Source organism: Penaeus vannamei, chromosome 19 (assembly GCF_042767895.1).
Source record: "Penaeus vannamei isolate JL-2024 chromosome 19, ASM4276789v1, whole genome shotgun sequence".
NCBI classification, from domain to species: domain Eukaryota; kingdom Metazoa; phylum Arthropoda; class Malacostraca; order Decapoda; family Penaeidae; genus Penaeus; species Penaeus vannamei.
The window spans coordinates 1,816,273-1,823,772 of record NC_091567.1 but is presented as its reverse complement, the minus strand read 5'-3'; the positions used below and the strand labels follow the sequence as shown (position 1 = coordinate 1,823,772).

Genomic DNA, 7,500 nt, shown 5'->3' with positions numbered 1-7,500 from the left:
ATCTATTTATCTACCTATCTATCTATTTATCTACCTACATATCTATTTATCTAACCTATCTACCCGTCTATTTGTCTATCTCTATATAAATTTATTGGAATATTTTGCTGATTTTTTTTCAACCAGATCAACCTCATGTCCTACGACTTCCACGGGTCCTGGGAGAACCGGGTGGCTCACCACGCCCCCCTCTACGCAGACCCGGGTCAGAACCCCGAATTGTGCGTGGACTTCGCCGTGAACTACTGGATCAAGAAGGGCGCACCTCCCCACAAGGTAATGCAGCCTAGGAGATGATTATAGTTTTTGTCTGTTTTTGTTTTTTATTGGCTGTTATTATTGCCAGTTCACACATAATATGAGAGATAATTTTGTTTTCAGTTTTGTTTTTGCTTTTATTTTTTATCTCATACGTAATTCCATTTCACGGTATAATAAATTGATGAATTACCGACAGTTGATAATGGGTGTGCCAGCCTACGGAAGGACTTGGACGCTGGCAGGGTCTGACACCTCCCCAGGCGCGGCCGCGGCGGGAGCGGGGCGCGAGGGGCGGCACGTCAGGGAAAGAGGGAGTCTGCCCTTCTTCGAGTGCTGTCTGGCGGAGAAGGTATCTTAATAATGGCAAAGAGATGGCAGACGCTCCTTGCCTTGCCCTTTGAGAAATGGCAAAGAGAGGACAGGCGCTTTTGCCATGCGTTTCTGAGAGCTAGCAAAGAGGTGGCGCATTTTGCCATGCCTTTCGAGATTCGGTAAAGAAACGGCAGGCACTTTTTAGCCTTGCGTCCTGAGAATTGGCATAGGGATGGCAGGCGCTTTTTACCATGCTTTTGTCTACTAGTTTTCTTGTTTGTTTGTTTTTTCGTGTGTGTGCAGTACATATCCTTACATGTTCTCCACAGATACCGTTTCCTTGGACAATTTCCATATAAAAGTACACCCAGACACTTGCTACACTAAACACCCACTTACCACATCCCCTTTCTTCACACCTGCTAAAACAAGGGCCTTTGATATCACCTGCAGGAAGGGTGGACGAAGAGGAGGACCCAAGCAGGACCTTACCTGACGAAGGGAAACCAGTGGGTCGGGTATGACGACGTTCAGTCTGTGGTTCAGAAGGTGAGTTGTTCTGAAGCTTGAATGAACCTTTGCAATGCGTACAGTCTGCTATGTGGTAACGGTTAGAAGTCAAAGTGATGGTGATAGTAATATGATCCTAATATTAATAATAATGAAGATGATGGTGATACAGATGATAGTTATGATGATGATGGTGATAATACTGATGATAACAGAAATAATAATGATGATGGTGATAATACTGATAATAACAGAAATAATGATGATGATGGTGATAATAATGATGACAGAAACGATGATGGTGATAATACTGATGATAACAGAAATAATGATGATAATGATAATATCAGTAATGCTTATGATAGCAGTTATAATAATGGTTGTAATGATGTCCCTTTCTTTAGGTATAAAATATTCATTTAGAAAATATCAGTGTCCTATCTGCAGCCGTTAATCTTTCGGGAATCTATCAGTTTTCATGGGGAGTCATTTTTATTTGTCTACTTGCAATTAATTTCAAATGTTCCTGTGCATTTTCTTACTTTATTTTTTAACTTCAGTCAACTTCAATATAAATTTTCGTAATTCTGAGCATTATCAAGATCTATAAACCTTGCGTGAAGGACCCGCAGTTCATTCTACTCCGACTGGAAATAAAAAGAGAAACTGGCACCATAACTCCAAGCGCCATTACCGCAAACCATGCGTATGCGATGATAGAGCTTAGACTTCGGATTAAGATGTCTGTAACTTATTTATTAACCATAGCAGCATCTGTTTTTTTCAGTTAGATTGTAAATCTATTACTTGTATTATAATTTCGGATAAATTCTTACATCATGATACACAGGAATTAGTTGATTATAAAATCAGTCAAAGCCGAAATCATCGTGCTATCATCGCATTCGTACCATCTGTGGCAATGGCGGTAACTCTGCTTCCGTCCGCAGGCCCAGTACGCGACGGACATGGGCCTCGGCGGCGTCATGATGTGGGACATCACCACGGACGACTTCGGGGACGTCTGTGGTGAGGGCAAGAACCCCCTCCTGACGGCCATGGTCAGGACCCTCCACGGCGACCCGCCCTCTGTCCAATCCGTCTCGCAGCACAAGGGTAGACCTTCGTCAGGAGCCAAGCCTTCGCCTTCTTCGTTTAGGGATCCTCGGCAAGGCGGGGTGTCCTTCGGAAGTCAAGGAAGTGGGAGTCCAGGGGCAGCGCCTGCGGGAGGAAATGCGGCTCTCGAAGGAAGTGTGAGAACTACAACTCTGGGAAGTGTTGGGGATGGCGAGACTACTACGCGAGTTGCTTCGTCAGGACCGACGACCGAATTGCCCTATCCTTGGCTCGCATGGTAAAAGTCTTTGCATATTTGTATAATCATGGAGACTCCACGTGCAGTATATCCATTGCCAAGTCAGCGTCTTATCTGTCAATTCCGCTGACTTCGATCTCTCTCTCTCCCCAGGCCAGTCTTCAGCAGGTCACCGGAGGACATACGGAACTTCAATGCCATCTCGACCACAAAGGCGCCCCTCCGCTCTTTCCAAACTCCGTCTCCGCTTACATCTCGGGCTCCTGCTTTTCCATCCTTCACTTCCTTCACCTCTCCTCCCTCCTTTCCTTCGTCTCCTGCTTTCTCTCCTTCCCTCTCTTTGTCCCCCTCGATAACTTGGTTCGGAAACTGTCGTGACGAGGGCTTTGCGCCCGACCCGGCCTCCTGCTCCTCCTTTTACAGATGCACTGAGGAATTCGCCTATAAGTGAGTAGTAATGATCGGACAGTTTGTTAAAATCGTACGAGGCCCAATGAATTTTCTTAAATACAGACATACATTTAAGCAGAAATAAATGTATATTTGTCTATATATCTGATATACGTTTAACAATCATTTTGCCCGGTTGATATGCATGTCTAGACTAATAAATATGCATTTATTTCTTTATTTATGCATGTCAAGTTCACGAATATTCTTTGGGTCGGGCCTCGCACAATTTTAACAAACCATCCGTGTATCATGATTGTTGTGGTCGCAAGATTTCGATTGGTCAGATGTAACCTAATAGCCTGATAGTTCGGCGTTCCTTATTTTATATCCAATCCAAGATCAGTTACTCTAGTTGCGATACAAATACTTAGATTTAACGTTCACCTTGACATCGCTGTAGAGGATCCCTTACGCGTGATTTTCTCCCTCAGGTTCTCGTGTCCCGGAGGTCTTCTGTGGAACCATGACCAGTCCTCGTGTGACTGGCCCAGGTCGGTCCAGTGTGTGTTGCCCTTGACCCAGCCTGACCTGCGGCCTTTCCTCCCGCCTGAAATAATTTAGAAGTCGAAGAACTTAGGATTAAGCTTGAATGTACCTGCACGCGCCCTTCCGGTGTTATTCCGGCGACACTAAGAGACAACGAAATTATCATTCATTTGCGAAAGTCACCTGATACTTATGCATTACAGTATTTGCCGATTATATACATATTTTTTACGTTGTAAGTTAGCAGATGTATACAATATGCCATACACATTATATTACATGTAGATGCTTGCCTTGGCCATATTTTGTAAAGAGATAAAAGCTTAGCTAGCACATTTACCAACGATACGGTAGCTCAGTGATTCTTAACCTTTTAGCACTGTGCTTCCACAAGGTACACCCCAGACACTCGGAGTGATATGGGTAATCAAAATAATGTGTTCTGGTAATCTGAAATCTCCGTAGGTAAACAAAGCATTACTGGGCTGACTAAAGAAGAATTTGGTTGTGCATGTGTAGGGGAAACTACCCCAAAAATAAAGAAAAGATTAAAAATGATTCATTACTTTCCTGTCTGACTTCTTAATATCTATGCTGTCTTTATTTATTAATTTGTATGGTTAATAAATGAAACGTAGGGAAGTGGATGCTACAAACCTTATACAATGAAAATACAAAACAGAATGAAGTGAATCCCTATTAGTGTACTGTAAAAAATGCTCGAATTATATATTTTGGTAAACATACACATCCACTGATTGAAGATATATGGTAATATAGATGATAACGGTTAGTTTTTTAAAAGAAAAGTAAGATGTAAAACTAAACAGGCGAAGACAGCAATTGCAGAATAACAAGAAAAAGAGAGAATTGAGGAAGCTGATTCTCAAATATCTTAAAGACACTCTCATTCGGTGTAAACATTTTTGCCCTGGTGAAAATGAGGCAAAACCGGAAATCAAAGAGTTTTTGAATCTTTACACGAACCACATGATTTAGCAGATACTGTGAGTCTTTGATTTCGAAAATATATATATAAAGTCCGGTGGCAGAAAGGATAAACCCGAATTTGAGACATACACTGTTTTGTTGTTGTTGTTGTTTCTGGTAGATCTGGCCCTACTGATGAAAAGTCGGTCGAGTGCAAAGTTCACACCTTTGACGATTTTTTTTATGACCGAAATTCAAAATGGCCGCCGTCGTTAACTTATTAATGGCTAAAACTCGGCCTATTTTTGTCTCAGGATTATGGTATTGGTGTCATATCCTATTCTTTAGGGGTTAGAAATCGACAAAAACATATTCCATACACTTCCGGTGGTATTTTACTCGATTTCCCTCAAATTCGCGGACATACTTCATACTGGTAATACATAAGGATCTTTTATTAATATATTGACATCAGATATGTGTCTCCCATGATGCTTTTTATGATGCCCAGCATATTATGGCATTTTCCTCTTTCTCTGGGGCATTATAACTACATAAGGCAAGTATTCTGATATTTTCCTGTTCACTTTCAAACACTTCGTAGAAAAAGAGGTTACTTGCTCGACATGTCTTATTCGTTCTGACTAAGTATGTTATAAAAAAAATATATAAAAATACTGATGCTGATAAGTACAACAAAAAAGCTCTAAACGACACAGTTCATTAAGTCGTTCTGTTACACGCTGTTCATTTCGTCACTGAAGCTTCTACTGACCACTGTCTCGGAACCATCAGTCGAAGCTTCAGAGGCCATACTTTCAACTCTTCGTAAGCAATTCCACTAACCTTGCTTTAAATAACTTAGGAAGCGTCCGTCCTGATAGAACTTAATTTTGTATATCTTCGTGATGAAGATTCTAGGTTTTGAGGAAAAAAGGTCTCGTGACAAGACTTTTCTGTCTAATTCTGATTTTTGTTTGTATTTCTTGTTCGCCTGTATGTTTGGTCTTCCATATGAACAACAGCTTCTTAATTCTGTTGCTGATTCCTTGTTATCTTTTTGGTATCCTTGCTGCTGCTCCTTAGTCTCTCTCTCTCCCTCTCTCTCTCTCTCTCTCTCTCTCTCTCTCTGTCTCTCTCTCTCTCTCTCTCTCTCTCTCTCTCTCTCTCTCTCTCTCTCTCTCTCTCTCTCTCTCTCTCTCTCTCTCTCTCTCTCTCTCTCTCTCTGTCTCTCTCTCTCTTTCTCTCTCTCTCTCTCTCTCTCTCTCTCTCTCTCTCTCTCTCTCTCTCTCTATATATATATATATATATATATATATATATATATATATATATATATATATATATATACACACACACATATATATACGTACATACATAAGTGTTTCTTATGACCTTTTCCATCTTCTTAAAAAGTCGATATCTTACCATCTGTGTGTGTGTGTACATACATACATACATACATATTTATACATAAATATAAATATATATATACATGAATATATAGATAGATATGAATATAGATATAGATATAGATACAGACACACATATATGTGTGTGTGTGTGAATATATATACATATATATGTGTATATAGATATAGACAGATTAAAAAAAAAATAATAATAATAATAAAAAAAAGATACATACATACATACATACATATATATATATATATATATATATATATATATATATATATATATGTTGGTGTGGACGAGGTGATGTCGTCAGTGACCTCCAGCCAACCAACAGACCAACATGGTGTAGATAGTTTCACCGTCAACTCTCATTGCCGACATGTCTCTCAACATTATAATAAATATCCCCACATATATCATGAGATCTGTATCCGAATGTCTCCTATTGTGTCCCCCACAATGTTCCCAATTTGTCTCCAAGCAACACGTCACTGGTGTGAAGGCGTATATATATATATAATATGTATGTTTGTGTTTGTGCATGCTTTTGGGTATGTATGTGTATATGTATACTCTACATAGCATGTTCACATTCGTTACTACACCGTTATCATTGGCTTTTATGTCTGCCATTCTACTTGAGGCTACGGTACTTCTCATAAGATGTGGTTGATCATGAAGTAGAATTTGGTGTAAAATAATTCTTTAAAAAGATTATTTAAGAACCGGTAGTTCATGAAATTTTACATTTATGTAAACAATATATACATGTATTTACATATGTATATATATACATATATATATATATATATATATATATATATATATATATATATACATATATATATGTATGTGTATGTGTGTGTGTATGTGTGTGTGTGTGTGTGTGTGTGTGTGTGTGTGTGTGTGTGTGTGTGTGTGTGTGTGTGTGTGTGTGTGTGTGTGTGTGTGTGTGTGTGCATTAATGACCAGAAGTATATCGTATATCTGTTTATTTGCGGAATGACAAGATTTGTAAAGAGCTCCTGAAATCTAGTTGGGTTAGCCCTTCAAACCGTGTATATTCCATTCTCTATATTTCCCAAGATTAGGGAGGGGAGTCAGAGCTCACTATTATTTCCTAAACCAACTTGTGTTTAATACAGTGTAATGTGCAATAACATTTTTTTCATAGATAAATGGTCATCATTACAATTTATTTATTATTATTTTTTTTTTTTTATTGAACACGAGTATACGTGTTCAGCATTTCGTTGTTTCAATATTTGTTACTTTCATCAACTGAACCAATATGTAGTAGTAAAATATTGGAATGATTATGCATTCATTTAATATCGCGTTAGCCACAATCATCATTGTACCAACGAATATATTATTTAAGCTCGCTGCCATCTGAGGACGTGACGGCGAGACACGTTCTGGGACTTCAAAACGTTCTTGACAAGAAATACAGCGCTACGTGTGGGTAAGTGTAAGACATTCTTTTCGAATATTACACTTCGCTGTAGAAGAACAAGGCTTCTTACGGCCTTTGCAGTGAACATAGGGTTCAGTAAGTGAGTATAAGTCACAATACCAAGGAACCTGTAGGAGAAGCGAGGTTTATGAAAATACTTGACAGTGCGGGTACGGGAGCTCGGAAACTATAATTTTCCGTGAATTAAAATCGTTATTTCGTATTTTAAGGTTGTAGCGAGAGTGAATTTGTGTGTGTTGTTTATAAGTAGAGAACATTTTGTCATATTTCTGTGTTCATTCATTCTGTGTTGTAGCTGAAAATGAATAATTATTTTTTAAGTTTTGTTTCTTTGTAA

At 39.0% G+C, this 7,500-nt stretch overlaps 1 pseudogene; it reads left to right on the top strand.

The window, feature by feature from the left end:
• Window positions 1–7,500, top strand: part of LOC113805031 (probable chitinase 10) — a 39,812-nt pseudogene that overhangs the window by 22,333 nt on the left and 9,979 nt on the right.